Source organism: Carlito syrichta, unplaced genomic scaffold (assembly GCF_000164805.1).
Source record: "Carlito syrichta isolate Samal-C Ts95f unplaced genomic scaffold, Tarsius_syrichta-2.0.1 Scaffold308684, whole genome shotgun sequence".
Lineage (NCBI taxonomy): Eukaryota > Metazoa > Chordata > Mammalia > Primates > Tarsiidae > Carlito > Carlito syrichta.
This window is the reverse complement of record NW_007252780.1, coordinates 1-17587: the sequence shown is the minus strand read 5'-3', so window position 1 is coordinate 17587 and position 17587 is coordinate 1.

Sequence of the window (17587 nt, the reverse complement as noted above, 5' to 3'; positions counted from 1 at the left end):
TTTTGTTTTGTTATAACTGCCAATTAGTGTTATACACCAGTCAATAATATTTTATTGTGTAATCAACTCAGCTAACTATCTTGCTCTGAAGTAGTTTAGTTAATCCCACAGCTTAAAGTCACCATGAGTAAAACTAGTAAAACTGTAACCTCCACCAGTAATAGGCATTAAGATTTTATAATTAACATCTTGCTCCAAGGATGAGTTTCTAGCTATCTTGCATGGCAAACCATTAGGACACTGAAATAAAATAAGCACACTGTTATCTTGACTCCAGCCTTCCTACAATCTTCCCTTGAATGACACACTCTCAGCTAAATGCCTTTTTGTTCCCTACATCCAAGGACATTGTAACCTTAACGTTTGTGCCCTGAAACTTTGTTTTACCGACCCTTGACTACTCTCCCTGCCTAGGCGATCAACTATCTCGCTGCTGCCATCCTGAACAGCTAATCACCATAACAACGACACTCCCCATCCCTGAACTGTTACATTTCACAGGAGCGCTTCTGTTCCCAACCTTCTCTAGGAAGCCTTATAAAGCACCCAGCTTCAAACATTCAGTTTCAAACACTTTCTCAGTGCTCGACCCCCTCTTTAACCCTGGAGAGATGGATCCATCCTTTTCTTCTAATTTACCTTCTAAATAAACTTTTTCTAACCCATTCCTTCTGCAATTCTTTGCATCTTTCACCTGCACCAGATCACACAACCCCACCCTAACCAGCCTAATCTAACAATAATATATATAGGATTTAAGTACTTTTTGCCAACTGAATCTAAACTAGGGTGTCCAATAGAAATATAATGTGAGAGACGGGGCAAGATGGCGATGGCATAGGTGAACTGGTGAGATTCTCTGAACGTGAGTTCCCAAAAAGGCTATCACTTCGCTACCCCCATCCCCCAGCCCACCACCAACCGTGCTGGGGGCAGGCCCGGGAACTTCAGTCCCACGCAAGGCCAGATATTGCGCCCCTCCCCCCACTGCTGCCGTTCTACTCGTGTGTGGAAGTCTCCGGTCCCAGCCCCCTCCAGATCCCTCCTCGGCTGCATTGTCTCCAGCCCGGGCACCCGGCACCAAGCCGCCGGTCGCACAGGGAGGCTCTGAGCGCCCGCCCCTCAGAGACACCGGTTCCATTACTGGCTGAATACTCTGTAGGGTCCCAGTGGCACTCTCGTCATTTACAGCCTGCCTTTTGGAACTTTGGAGCTCTGGAACTCCGGGTCCACCCTGGCTGAGGCACACAGCGTGAGACCCCAAGCCAGAGGACCCAGACAAGCGGAGAAAAACAGATCTGCTTAAACTGCCTTGCCATTCTCCAGGCAGAGACTTCCATTGCCCCGCCCACCTAGCAACAAACTTTACCTCAGCTCCTAAGGCAACAGTGTGAAACAGGAGACAAAGCCCCACCCCTATGCTGCAACGAAAAACAAAAGGGAGAGGCTGGAATCGGAGATCACAGAAGTGACTCTAGTCTGATCGCTTATTTTGACCTATGATTTTATCATTGAAACTGTTGGTCTAGATTACGTTTGGTGTTTACCTTCTGACTTATACTGTTTCTTGATTTTTTTGGCCTGTCTCTGTTTAGCTATCAGTATTCTTCAGGGAATCTTTCTTACCTGTCTTTTTTCACTTCTTCCCAGCCCTGTGTCTCTCTCTCACCTGATAGTTGGTATGTATATCTGTTTTCCTTCTTGCACTTCTCCCTTTCGCTTATTTTGACTTATGATTTTATCATTGTAACTGTTAGTTTAGATCACGTCTGTTGTTGACCTTCTGACCTACACTGTCTCTCGATTTTATTGACCTGTGTCTGTGTAGCTATCAGTACTCCTTAGGCAATCTTTCTTACGTGTCTTTCTTCACTTCTTCCCGATCCTGTGACTGTTTTTCACCTGATAGCTGGTATGTATATCTGTTATCCCTCTCGCACTTCTCTCTTTCGCTCATTTTGACTTATGATTTTATCATTGTAACTGTTGGTTTAGATCACGTTTGTTGTTTACCTTCTGACTTACACTGTTTCTCGATTTTATTGCCCTGTCTCTGTGTTGCTTCAGTACTCTTTAGTACTATGTAGCTATCAGTACTCTTTCTTACGTGTCTTTCTTCACCTCTTCCCAGCCCTGTGTCTCGTTCTCACCTGATAGATGGTATGTATATCTGTTTTCCCTCTCGCGCTTCTCTCTTTCTAACTCCCTATTGACCCCCCCTTCCTCCATTATTTTCCTCTTCTATATGCCCCCTTTTTTAAATCTAGGGACCAAGACTGCAAACTGCTGAATAGACAGACTGTAAAGCAGAGGGAAAAGTGAACAAAACCAGAAGACCCTCATAAGGAAGAACAGGTCATTGCAGAAGAGAAATAAAAGCAACCCCACCTTCCCTCAAAAACAGAATTGAAGAGGGGGAGGGAAAGGGGTAAAGGGAGAAAAATCTACAGAAATGAAGAAAAACCAAAAGAAGAGTATGGGTCTCTCCCAGACGCCTGGGAGAGCAGACACTGAGAAAATTGACTTTGGAATACAAACAATGAAAAGTCCCCAGAATGAAGGGTCTCAAAATGCAAATGTAGATATCAAAACAATAATGGAGAGACTAAAAAGAATTGAGGAGACACAAGAAGAAACTAGGAAGGAGCTGATATCTGAGATAACAGTAATAAAGAATACTGTGAATGAAATAAATAACAAATTGATAAGCATGGAAAGCAGAATTACCCAAGCAGAAGAAAGAATCTCAGAGCTTGAGGACCAAAATATAGAAATAACCCAAACTCTTAAAAACACAGAAAATAAGCTAAAAAAGACAGAACAAAACCTTCAAGAGATGAGTGACTACCTCAAGAGGCCTAACCTAAGAATAATCGGACTCCCTGAGGCAGAAAGAGAAACAGAGACCACATTGGAACAAACTTTCCACGAGATCATTCAAGAAAATTTCCCTTATATAATCAGTGATACAAAAATTCAAACACAAGAGATTCAGAGAACCCCCGCAAGACAACAAATGAGAAGACCAACTCCTAGACACATAATAATTCGCCTAAGTAAAGTAGGCACAAAAGAAAAAATCCTAAAGGCAGCAAGAGAAAAAGGCCAGATCACCCACCATGGAAGACCAATCAGAATAGCAGCAGATTTATCTGCAGAAACCCTGCAGGCTAGGAGAGCTTGGAGCCCTATCTTCAAAGTCCTAAAGGATAAACAATTTCAACCAAGAATAACCTACCCAGCCAAGCTAAGCTTCATCAGTGAGGGAGAATTAAAATCTTTCCCAGATATCCAATCCCTAAGAACTTATGCAGCCACAAAACCATCTCTACATGAAACACTTAAGAAAGTACTAAACACAGAAGAAAAGGAAAAAAGAACAACGTTCTTCACAAGAGTACAGGGAAAAGAATAAAATATACACGAACCAACCCCAAAAGCAAAAGAAAGACAAAAAAAAAAGAAAAAGAAAAAAGAAAAAACCAAGTGGAAGAACAATAACTCAATAAGAACTCCATGATAGGGACGAACTCTCACATTTCAATAATTAGTCTGAATGTGAATGGACTAAACGCACCACTGAAAAGACATAGAATGACAAAATGGATAAAATATCACCAGGCAACAATATACTGCCTTCAAGAGACCCATCTCACTAGAAAGGACATACACAGACTCAAAGTAAGAGGATGGGAAACAAATTTTCAGGCGAATGGAACACAAAAGAAAGGAGGAGTCGCGATCCTAATTTCAGACAAAATACCATTTAAGCTATCAAAAATTAAAAAAGATACAGAGGGCCACTACATAATGATAAAAGGTTCACTCCATCAACAAGAAATATCTATCCTAAACATATATGCACCCAACATAGGCGCACCAACATTCATAAAGCAACTTCTAGGAAAACGAAAGGAAGACATTGACTCTAACACCATAATAACTGGGGACTTTAATACACCATTCACAACCTTAGACAGATCATCAGGACAAAAAATCAGCAAGGAGATCCGGAACCTCAATGAGACTCTGGACCAAATGGACTTAATTGATACCTATAGAACACTCCATCCAAAGACCACAGAATACACATTCTACTCATCACCACATGGAACATATTCTAAGATCGACCACATAATTGGACACAAATCAAGTATAAGTAAATTTAAAAGGACTGAAATTCTGCCATGCACCTTTTCGGACCACAGTGGAATAAAAATAAACATTGACACCAACAAAGTCCCTCCAAAACCCACAAAGACATGGACACTAAACAGCATGATGCTAAATAACTCCTGGGTCAATGATGACATCAAAATAGAGATCAAAAGATACCTGGAAACAAATGAAAATAAAGAAACATCTTACCAAAATCTCTGGGATGCCTTAAAAGCTGTAATAAGAGGGGAATTTATATCCCTACAAACACACATGAGGAAAATGGAAGGAACAGAAATTGACAACCTAACAAGCCACCTAAAGAAGCTGGAAAAGCAAGACCACAAAAACCCTAATTTCAGCAGAAGAATCCAGATCACCAAAATAAAAGCCCAAATCCAGGACATAGAAGACAAAAAGATAATACAAAAAATCAATGAAACAAAAAGCTGGTTCTTCAAAAGGGTAAACAAGATTGATGGTCCCCTAGCTAGACTGACCGAGAAAAAACGAGAAAAAAACCAAATAAGCATAATCAGAAACACAAAAGATGAAGTCACATCTGACCCTGAAGAAATACAAAAGATCATTAGAGACTACTACGTACACTTGTATGGAAACAAACTTGAAAACCAGAAGGAAATGGAAGACTTTCTGACATCACACAACCTACCTAGGTTGGAACAAGAAGAAATTGAGACCCTAAATAAACCAATAACAATCAAGGAAATCGACCACGTAATAAGAAAACTTCCTACAAAAAAAAGCCCTGGTCCAGATGGCTTTCCAGCAGAATTCTACAAGACATTTAAGGAGGAGCTGATACCAATCCTACTGAAGGTATTCCAGGCGATTGAAAAAGATGGAACTCTCCCCAAATCATTTTACGAAGCCAACATCACATTGATACCCAAGCCAAGTAAAGATCCAACAAAGAAAGAGAACTACAGGCAAATATCTTTGATGAACATAGATGCTAAAATTCTCAACAAGATCCTAGGAAACCGGATTCAGCAATACATCTCAAAAATCATCCATCATGACCAAGTAGGCTTCATTCCTGGCATGCAAGGCTGGTTCAATATTCGTAAAACCATAAATGTAATTAAATACATCAACAGGTGTCAAAACAAAAACCACATGATCATATCACTAGATGCAGAAAAAGCTTTTGATAAAATCCAGCACCCCTTTTTGATAAAAACCCTTGAACATCTAGGCATACGGGGAACATACCTCAAAATAGTAAAAGCCATCTACGAGAAACCCACAGCCAGCATACTCCTAAATGGACAAAAATTGGAACCAATTCTCCTGAAAACTGGAACTAGACAAGGATGCCCACTCTCTCCCCTCCTGTTCAACATAGTATTGGAAGTCCTGGCTAAAGCAATCAGAGAAGAGGAGGCAATCAGAGGTATTCAAATAGGAAAAGAGGAAGTCAAGTTATCTCTCTATGCAGATGATATGATGGTGTACCTTGAAAACCCAAGAGAATCTGTCAAAGGCCTCCTTACATTGATAAAAGCCTTTGGCAAAGTCTCAGGATACAAAATAAATGTACAAAAGACAATCGCATTTCTCTACACCAATAATAAACAAACAGAAACCCAAATAAAAAACACAGTTCCATTCACAATAGCCACAAAAAAAATGAAATACCTTGGCATCTTCCTAACCAGAGATGTGAAAGACCTTTACAATGAAAATTACAAAACACTGCTCAAAGAAATCAAAGCCGACATGAACAAGTGGAAAAATATCCCATGCTCATGGATCGGAAGAATCAACATTGTGAAGATGGCCATCTTACCTAAGGCAATCTACAAATTCAATGCAATACCCATTAAATTACCAACAACATTCTTCTCAGACCTAGAAAAAATCAACACAGGAATTCATATGGAAACATAAAATCCAAGAATAGCCAGAACAATCCTCAGCAAAAAAAAACAAAGCAGGTGGTATCTCAATACCAGATTTCAAACTTTACTATAAAGCTACAATCAACAAAACAGCTTGGTATTGGTACAGGAACAGGCATATAGATCAATGGAACAGAATTGAGATTCCAGAAGCAAAACCTCAATTTCTCAACCAACTCATCTTCGACAAAGCCCCCACCACCTACCAATGGGGAGAGGAGAACCTATTCAGTAAATGGTGCTGGGAAAATTGGCTGGCCACATGCAGAAGATTGAAACAGGACCCCTATCTATCCCCATGCACAAAGGTTAACTCCAAATGGATCAGAGACCTAAATGTAAAACCTCAAACCATAAGAACCTTAGAAAAGGAAGGAAATACTCTCATGGAAATCGGAACTGGCATCCAATTTCTGTACAAAACCCGAAACCCACAGGACTTAAGAGAGAAGATAGACAAATGGGACCTTGTTAAACTGACAAGCTTCTGCAAAGCCAAAGAAACCATCAAGAGAGCAGGGAGACAGCCTACAGACTGGGAAAAGTATTTGCCAACTCCAGGTCTGACAAAGGCTTAACATCCTGGATCTACAAGGAACTCAAACGTGCTGAAAAGAAAAAAACAACAACCCCATTATAAAATGGGCAAAAGATATGAACAGACACTTCACAAAGGAAGACATCTGAGTAGCCAACAGACACATGAAGAAATGTTCAACCTCACTAATCATCAGGGAGATGTAAATCAAAACCACAGTGAGATACCACCTAACTCCAGTCAGAATGGCAATCATCAACAACTGAAAAAATAACAACTGCTGGAGAGGGTGTGGTGAAAAGGGAACACTTCTACACTGTTTCTGGGATTGTAAACTAGTGCAACCTCTGTGGAAAGCAGTGTGGCGATTCCTAAAACCTCTAAATATCAACCTCCCATATGACCCCGCAATCCCCCTACTGGAAATATATCCTGAAGAACTCAAATCACTCTATAAAAAAGATACCTGCACACGTATGTTTATTGCAGTCTTGCTCACAATAGCAAGAACCTGGAAGCAAACATGCTGCCCATCAAAAGAGAACTGGATTTAAAAAATGGTGGTACATATACATGATGGAATACTATGCAGCCATAAAAAAGAACAAAATCATGAGTTTTGCAGCAACCTGGATGGAACTAGAGTCTATAGACCTCTCACAGAAACAAAGATCCGAGTATCACATATTTTCACTCATATAATGGACCTTGAACATCCAATGTAATACTATAAGAAAATGACTGACATTAGTGGGAAACTATAGGCGGGGGAAGGGAGATGGGATTAATGGTAGCAAATATCTGTCTGGTGACAGGGAAACACCTCTAATCAACAGGTTACCTGAATGAAACGTATTTGTATACCTAACCCTTAACTGTACCCCACAACATCATAATAAAAAATATTGATTAATAAAAAAAATTTAATAGCCCTCCTGATAGATGTGAGGTAATATCTTATTGTAGTTTTTATTTGAGTTGTCCTGATTATTAATGATGTTGAACAGAATAGGGAGACAAAAACCAATCTGTCCACTATGGCCAAATAATTTTGACAAAGAAGGCAAAAATGCACAATGGGGAAGGAATAGTTTTTCTACAAATGGTGCTGGAAAATCTATATATCTACATGTAGAGAATAAAAATTGACCCTTATACCATACACAAAAATCAACTCAAAATAGATTAAAACTTAAATGTAATTTTTTAGACTTCAACTCCTAAAAAAATCATAGGAAAGTAAATGATGTTTGGATATACATATACATTGTGAAATGGCTATATCAAGCTAATTAACACATGTATTACCTGATATAGTTATTTTTGTGGGATTTTAACAATAAAACAACAAAAGATCATAACTAAATTTATTTATGATTAAAGGACCATTGCCCATTCTTGCACATAGTCTAAGATAATTTCAGAGTACTGAGATAAATGTAAAAACAGCAATTATGTGGTTTTCAAAGGTAACTGAGATGAAAGGGAAAGTATATAACTGTTTAACTTTGTTAAAGATTTATAGGAATAAGGACTTGGCTATTATTACATAAAAGGCAATTACTCAAGGACAGAGAAGTTTTGCAAACTTTCCTCAGACACTTGTTGGCACGAAAATGCCTGTGATTGTCAACCCCTACCATCCTCCCTTACCTAAACAACAAAAAAGGGCAAAGCCAGCATAATTCTAAGACATTAGTCTGCCATTTTCTTGATTTTCTGGTTCTTGGAAATAGTCACTTTCCTTGCCCCAACTCCTTGTCTCTCAGCTTATTGGCCATTGCATGACAAGCAGAATAAGTTTGGAGTCTAGCTGCACAGTGAAAATACTTAAAATCTACTCTCTTAGCAATTTTCAAGTATATGATATTATTATTAGCCATAGTTATCATGTTCAGCAGAGCTGTTGAATTTATTATTCTTGTCCAACTGAAAATTTATTTTCTTTGTCCAACATATCCCTAATTTTTCACCAGCCACAAATACATAAATCTCCTGTTACTTAAAATATAAAGGTTCAAGTTGAAAGTACAATATCCAAAGTTTAAAAAGAATTAAGTATAGAGAAGAAGGAAAGGCAATGAAAACAAAAATAAACAAATGTGACTAAATCAAACTAGAAATCTTCTACACAGCTAGGGAAACAATCAACAAAGTGAAAACGGCAACCTATAGAATGGGAAAAAATATTTTCAAACCATATACGTATGGTCACAGACTTATGATGTTTCAAATTATGATTTTTTGCCTTTATAATACTGTGGAACTATGCATATTCAGTAGAAACTGTCTACTGAATACTGATACTACCATTCTGATTTTCCTTGTATAGTGCTTAGCAACTTTCATGAGATATTCAAAACTTTATTACAAAACAGGCTTTGTGCTAGGTGATTTTGCTCAATTGTAGGCTAGTGTTAAGTGCTTAGAGAGCATTTAAAGTAGGAGAGGCTAAGCTGTGATGTTCAGTAGGTTTGGTAATTAAGTGCATTTTTGACTTAGGGTATTTCAACTTATGATGGATTATTCAGGATGCACTACCCCTCTTTTGTCTAGAAGCATCTGTATCTAATAAGAGTTTAATCCCCAAATTATATAAGAAATTCCTACAATTAGTAGTTAATAAATAAATAAAATTGATTGAAAAATAACCTAAGTCCTTGAATAGACATTTCACCAAAGACAACATACAAATGGCGAATGGGTGTGGGACTCTTCTGTTTTAGAGATACAAGTCTTGTCACTTGCCAATGGGATTTTTCTGATGAAGAAATGGCCTTATTTCAGGAAAAGTTTTAGTATGCTGACTATTTGATTTAAGTACTTAACAATGACTATGCTCTTCAGATAGAACTTCATCTGGAAAATAATTTTGATCCAGTCCCCATTGCGAGAGTTACAGGAAAAGTTTTTAAAAATTTGGGATTAGATTATTAATATCTAATATCTATGATTGGTATCAATTTATAACCAGGATGTAATTATATAGAGTGTTTGAAATTGAAAAAAATCTAAAATTCAATCTCAGAACCATACAAATGAAAAATTACTAATTGTGGCCACAAATGAGAATAAGGACAAAGGTGAGCCTCTAAAGAAGGCTGATTGTGGGTTATTATTAAGAAAGTTTTTCTTACCATCAGAGCTGCTCAAGTATAGACTGAACTAGATACAGACTAGTAAGTCAGTTATAACTAGTAGAGCTCAGATTGTGGGCAGAACTTAAAATTAGATGAATATTTACTGAAAGAATATGAATAGATTAGTGACTGAGTAGTACCGATTTTACACAGGAAGGCAATAGTTTATATGATGGGAAAAGGATAGGCCAAAACAATATTATAAAGTTTTAATCTAGCGTAGTCTACAATACAACTGTTTTTAAAACACCATGTTAGAAACACATAGCTTTGCTTCCTAGCCCTGGCATCATATAACTCTGTATCCTGGACAGTTTCTTCAGCAATGTGTCATATAAATTCTTATTGCTAAAAGTGGATGAGATAGCTGCTGTCAGTAGTTGTTGAGATAGTACATGATGCACGTATGTGACAGTACTTACGACCCCGAGTTTAGGAGATTTTGTGAAAGAATTCATGTGACTCGGCATATGATAATACTAGTGGCAAGATTTATTACAGTGAATGGGTATAAAAAAAAGACCAGATCAAACAGAAAACAACACAAGTGGACTCTGGAAGGACCCATGTGCAGTTCTTCTTTTGTCACCCTTCCATGATGGGTCACACAGAGTATACTGTTTCTCATCAACAAAAATGAAGCAGCATGTGTATGATGTTTCTGCAGAAAGAAGTTCATTAGGAATTTAGTGCCCAGAGATTTTCTTGTGGATCTAGTAGGCATACACACATAACAAATTTTCAGACTCCCAGAAGGAAAGCAGGTATTCAGCACAAAACACATTGGATGCAGAGTTCGCACACAGTGGCTACTCATCAGTTAGGGAGAGGTGAGTATATTCTTAAAATCCATGTTCTCAGACACCAGCCAATGACTAGCTTTACTAGCAGGCTTTTTAGAGATTAATAGTTTCAAGTCAGCTAGCTAACACCTTTCTGCACGGTGTATAAGGCAGATCTTAGGATTTGGGATAGAGTAAACAAGTAATACCTTTCTTTCTCTGTTCTCAACTTCTTACTTATTTATGCTCAGCCTAATCAGGACCACAAGTTAGCCATCTTACACTACCACTACCTCCTCTCTGTACACAATGAATGCAGCTTTACTTGATATCCTAGGACATCAATACTGCTGCCTCTATTGCCACCAATTCGTCCACCCCCACCCAGGCCTTGCCTGTAACATCAGCCCAAGATCAAAATCCAAGGTATGATTTCTGTGTACTAATTTCAAGGAAAACTATAAAAGGATATGTCTTTTTTTATTTTATAGAGAGAGGTGGGTAAATTTTACCAACAGGTATAATTCTCATCCAAATACAGGCACATATCTTTCACATGGAGCACATATACCACACAAAGATATACTCATTACAATGACTTTCCAATCCTAGACTATTTGATTTTTTAAATTGCAGGAGATCTTATATTAGTTGAGCTTGTAGGGCAGAAATTTAAATTATAGTTGGGTATATTCTCCTTAAGGAATTTTGATATGGGTTGTTCTTGCAATCTGTTTGCTTGAAGAACAAGTAAATTTCTGGATACACTTAAGATTCTATGAAAGCTTTTCAAATATAACGCTTCAAGTTTAGAAAACCCAATTGAAGCATGTTTGCTACCAATCCATGAAATATATAAGACAGTATATTCTAGCATGTGGATTTTCAACTCAGGATCTCACACTTAAAGTGTTGGTAACTACATGTTTATTGATGTTATGGGAAATAATCTGCTTTCAACTTCATTCAAGTTTTTGGCAGAAATATTTTCTTGTAGTTGTAGGACTGAGGTTACAACTTCTTTGTGAGCTATCAACCAGAAGCCACTGTCATCTCCTAGAAACTGCTCAAATTTCCATACCATGGTTCTGACAGGCCCCCTTACTCCTTTTTATTCCTTAAGGCTAGTAAAAACATTCTTCTGATTGAGTCTTCCTCACACTTCAAGCCTGTCAGACTTAATCTTCTGCAACCAACCAGAGAAAACTCTGTTTTTAAGGATCCATGATGGTGGTTAAGCCCACTCTGAAAAATTCTCTAACTTAAGATCAACTGATTAGCAATTTTAACTGCATTTGCAACATACTTTTTGCTCTGCAACTTACAATCACAAGAGTAAGACCAGATGGCAAAGTTCATGGAACCATCTTAGGATTCTGCCTAGCATAGTTACTGATCAATGTTTTAGCATACCGTTATTCCTAAATAATAGTGTCTATATTAAAGGTTCATGCGGTTATATCTTTAGATACTATACATAGGCTTGCATGTGAATTTGTGATCTTCATTAATTATTTTATCTTAAAAATCACTAAAGATTTATCTCCACTTCATGTTTCTATACTATATTATTTCAAAGTGATAGATTCAATGAGGAACATCATTTACTGGAAATAATTCACAAAGTATGCTCAAGCTACATGGTCAAATGACACACTTCCAACTCCGATCTGAGCCTGAGATGAGAGAGACCATATTTGTGACAACTAACCAATCACAGCAGATTATTCCATCATAAGTGAGATAAATGTGGCATCAAAATAACTGCATAGACTAAATTATGATTTGTTTTCCATCTCTATAAAGTTATATATAAATATATGTACACACATATATTCTAAGTGAAAAGTTGTTAACTTATTCATGCAATACAACAATCTAACAGTATCTTTTAACACAACATTTTCAGTAAAGGGCTTACTAGGAGAAAAATCCTACCTAGTATGCTTAGGTAAGAATTGACTCAGAGAAAGTGAAGAGTGTGAATATTCATGACAGCTTTACATTTTCAGAAGAGAAAATGAATAATGAAACCAATTAAGGAAGTAAAGGCATATTTATTCTGCAATTAGGAAGCAATTTTTAGATGTTGAGGTAAGTTAGAAGGATGTGTTATTTCTCAAAGAAAATAAAGCAATTTTCTTGATTCATGTAAAATAAGATATCAAAGTATACATTGCAGAATAGTATCTTAATATCCAGGTAATTCCCATACATCTGTGTGAGGATTAATGCAATGAAACCTATCAAAAACAAATGTACTTTTTTTAGAATTTGATTGATGTTTTATTATCAGCCCTTTGTAGATCATCACTATTATTTATCTTTATTTGTGCTAGAGACAAGATGAAATATAATTATTTTAAAGAAACATATTAGTATATCTTCTCTTTACTTTGACAATAGCAATTTGGATAAGAAAGTAAAAACACTTTTGCTTTAAATTTAATTAAAAGGTGATAATACCCATCAGCAATAAGCCCTTCTTGTCCTCAAATTTGGGTTTCTAAATACCTTCCCTACAAAAAAGAACTAGAGCACCTTGAACAAATGACTGATTCCAGATCTGAGGACAGAGACAATAAAGAATAATCTAGAATCAAATTTTTTGCCAGAATGGAAGAGATGCTAAAAAACAAAAAATGTGTATATTATTTTATTTACATAAAGATAAAAATTATTTGTACATATAAATGTATAGAATATAAGCTGCAATATGAATGAGCTTCTTTTGTTCAAGTATGGATCAATCTGGGCATAAAAATGAATGATAACACCAGTTGATTAAGAACTATTGAATAAAATAAGAATCCATGAGACCTTATTGATGAAAGAAAGAAAGATAGATAGATGCAGCATTGTTCACAATAGCAAGAACATGGAACCAACCGTGCTGCCCATCAAAAGAGGACTGGATAAATAAAATGTGGTACATAGGCACAATGGAATATTATGCAGCCATAAAGAAGAACAAAATCATGAACTTCACAGCAACCTGAATGGACTTATAGTCTGTAATACTGAGTGACCTTCCACAGAAACAAAGAACAGGGTATCACATGTTCTCACTCATAAGTGAACCTTGAACAGCTATCATAATACTATAAGAAAAAGATGGACTGTTGTGGGAAACTGGTGGGGGGTGGGGAGGTGGAATTTGGCAGTACTTGGAATCTACCTGGAGAAGAGGGGTCACAGCTCATCAACAAGGATATCTGCATAATGAATATTTGTATACCTAACCCTGAATTGTACCCCACAATTTTAAAATAAACAATTTAAAAGTTAAAAAAAATAAATAAATAAAAGAAAGAAAGAAAACAAAGAAGGAGGGAAGGGGAGGAAATATAGAAACAAAGGAAGTAAGAAATAAAGAAAAACAGAATGTCTTTAGAATAGAAGAAAATCTGTAGTTTGATAAAACAACAATTTAAAAACCATCATAGTAACAAAGTATTTGAACAAGAATCACTGATGGATACTAACATTAGTTGTTGTAAGTTTAATGACAAGTGCAATTATTACATAATTTCAAAACATATTCTTATGAATTTATTAATTACAAAAGAGCAAGTAATAATTTTACAATGGAGGAACATGGAGAGTATTACCTTAATCCAGTGATCAGGGTTTACATCCCCTGCAATGAGATAAATTTATGGTATATGATTCCAGATGTGGTGCACTCACAGAAACAGGGAGCCATGTTTAAGGTATTTCTTCCAAAAACATATGTCTTAACTCATGGGAAACATCAGACAAACTCAAAATAAAGACAGCCCACAAAACAATTGATCTGTACACCTCAAGTAATATGATCAAAGAAAAGAAAAAGCTAAGGAACATTTACAAGCTTGAAGATGTTAAAAGCACATAAAAACAAAATTTAGTGCATGGTCCTGGGTTAGACTTGACAGGAAAAAGAAAAAGTTAATAAAAAATGTCTTTAATTAAAAAAAAACTAATGATGAAATCTGAATGTAGTCTATAGATCAGGTAATATATAAATACCAAATTTGCTAATTTTGATGATTTTATATTTTTCTAATTTTCTTCTTCTTAGAAAATAAATTCTGAAGAATTTATTGGTGAAGGGCCACAATTTTGACAACTTAGTCTCATAAGATTTAGGAAAAAATTATATCATACACACACATATCCTGCAACTTTTCTAAATCTTAGATTATTCCTTATTTAGAAATATACATATAAAATTTTAACCAAATATGACAAACAATGAGGATCAATAACAAAATGCTTCAACTTTTTAAGAATAAGACAGTAAAGACTTATCTCTCACTCAACTACACGTTCACTGTATATTACCTGTGGATTCTGCCCCAAGTAATTGCCACACGTCATTTGTATTACATACAAGTCACCACAGGAGAGGGATAAGATGTGTTGGAACATACACTCAATCTTAAAACTTCTAACTGAAAATGACATAATTCATAATTCATTAGTCAAAGATGGCAGAAAATATTATCCTGCCATGTATACCTTTTAAAATGAATTTTGATATTTCAATTTCATTTTTAAGTGTGGTCAGTGTATATAATTAAAGAAGAAAACAACAAATCAAAATTAACATCTGTATCAGGCTTATGTTTGTTTGTAAAATACTGGAAAAAAATAACTGTTAAAGCCTGAAAAAGCCAAATGAAAAAACTTTTACATCAATGCATTTCTTTTTGCCAGTTGGGTATTTACCTTGACTATGCTTTTAATTTGAGTTATTTAAAAGTTGGTCTTCCATTTTTGTGAGACATCAAACTAAGATTAATTAACAAATATTTTCTAAAACCATTTATGATATACTTTCAAATCTCAGCTGGATTTATATTTTAAAACACAAAGATTAATATATGGGTTCCACAGAAGTCAGTGTAGTAAGGTCCTTAAAAGAAGATTTTAGAGTCCTCAATTTAAACCTCAGCTCCATGACTCAGTAGCTACATTACGCTAGGTTATTTCCTCAAGCTATCTGTGCCTCCAATTTATCATTTATGCTATATGACTTTAATTATTGTACTTCATGGATTTGTGAAGATAAAGTGAATTAACATTTATACAAGCTCCAGGAGAGTGCCTGGAGAATGCAAGCTCTAAATAAAATTTATTGAATAAAATTATCTTCTTAATCCCTTAGAAAGCTAATATACTAAAGTAACATTAGTGTCATGATGTCATGGTGGTGTAGACTCAAAATTCGGAGGTCTACACAGTGATATTTGTGAGATTAAAATCTATTTGTCTTGGTTTTCTTATCTATGAGAGAATCATCACTGACATTTTTATTTCATACAGTGATTGTGAAACTTAATTGAAATAACGTTTGTGAAAGTGGGTCAATTTTTTTTTAAAGTCCTGTATAAACTTTTGCTTTTCAATGTAATACTTGGAAAAATTAAGTAAGGGCCTCATGAGTGAAATAGGTTGACATGTGAACACATGCTTCAGATGTTTGGGTTAACTTATGGGACAGAAAATACAGCACAGTAGTTTAAAGCAGGACTCAACAAACATTTCACACAGTGAGCAAGATAGTAAATATTTTAGACTTTGCCCACATACAATGGGCTCAACTTATCCATGGTAGTGAGGAAATGAAAGATTGACAGTAAATAACCAAATGAGAACAGCTGTTTTTTAATAAAACTATAAAATGATGTGTCTCCCCACCCCCATTTAGAGGATGAACTTTGGAGACTCAATTTGAATCCTAGTTTTGCCATTTAATGAATCGATGACCTTTGGAAAGTTACTAAGTCTGTGTCTTTACTTCCCATTGAAACAAATTGGGATTTATTATAAGGGCTGCTGTATTTATTATAAGCATTAAAATGACTTAAGCAAACCACTTATTTCAGCTCTGGCACATATTGATTCCTATGCAAATGTATGTTATTGCTATTGGTTGATGCAGAGTTAAAGGGATGTTAGAATTTTAGAAGATTCTGTATTTTATCTGACATTCACATTGATGTTTTATTTATTTTTAAACTTGTTTTTAAAGATGTGGGGTGCAATTCAGGGTTAGGTATACAAGTGGTCATCATACAGGTAAAGTTTTGGTCTCCCTTTGGTCCCCGCTTTGCTTGGCTAGAGATCAGGTGTTCTTATTGATGTTATGTGCTCCCCCCAGTCCCACCCCAGAAATATCCTGCTACTGCCATTCCTTTCTTATAGTAGTATGGTAATTGTTCAGGGTCCACTTATGAGTGAGAACATGTGATACTCTGTTCTTTGTTTCTGTGAGAGATCTCTAAGTATTATAGACTCTAAATCCACTCAAGTTGCTGCAAAGTTCATATGTTCATCCTTCTTTATGACTGTGTAATATTCCATTGTGTATATGTACCATTTTTTTTTATCCAGTCCAATTTGGTTCCATGTTTTTGCTATTGTGAATAGTGATGCAATAAACATGTATGTACAGGTATTGTTTTTGTAGAATGAAAAATAAAGAGCCACATTAAAAAGTGAGTGAAATACATGAATCGGCAGTTCTTTAAAGAAGATACATGGGCAGCCAACAACTACATGAAAAAGTGCTCAGCCTCACTAATCATCAGTTAAATGCACATCAAAACCACATTGAGATACCACTTACTTTTACTAAGTCTGGTAAAAATGGCCATCATTAATCAAACAACAACAGATGCTGGCAAGTTTGTGGAGGAAAAGGGTGGGAATGCAAACTAGTGAAACCTCTGGAAAACAGTGCAACAATTTCTGAAAGAACTAGACATTGACCTGTCATATGGCCCAGCAATCCTCCTACTAGGAATATACCCAGAGAAACTCAAATCATTCCACATTGATGTTTCAAAAATAATGTTCCACAATCTAGTCCTTAGGAGTTTCTGGTATAACTATTTGTCTTTTTTAATAACAAGGTTGATTAATTCTAATAAATTATGAGGGTAAGGTTTATTATTGTTAGATCACACTCCCAGTGTGTCCTTCAGAATGTAAGGTCAGGCTTCCTGGAGGTGTGGTTGTCTGGTGTATTATGTGGTGCCATGAGAAAGTGCAAAG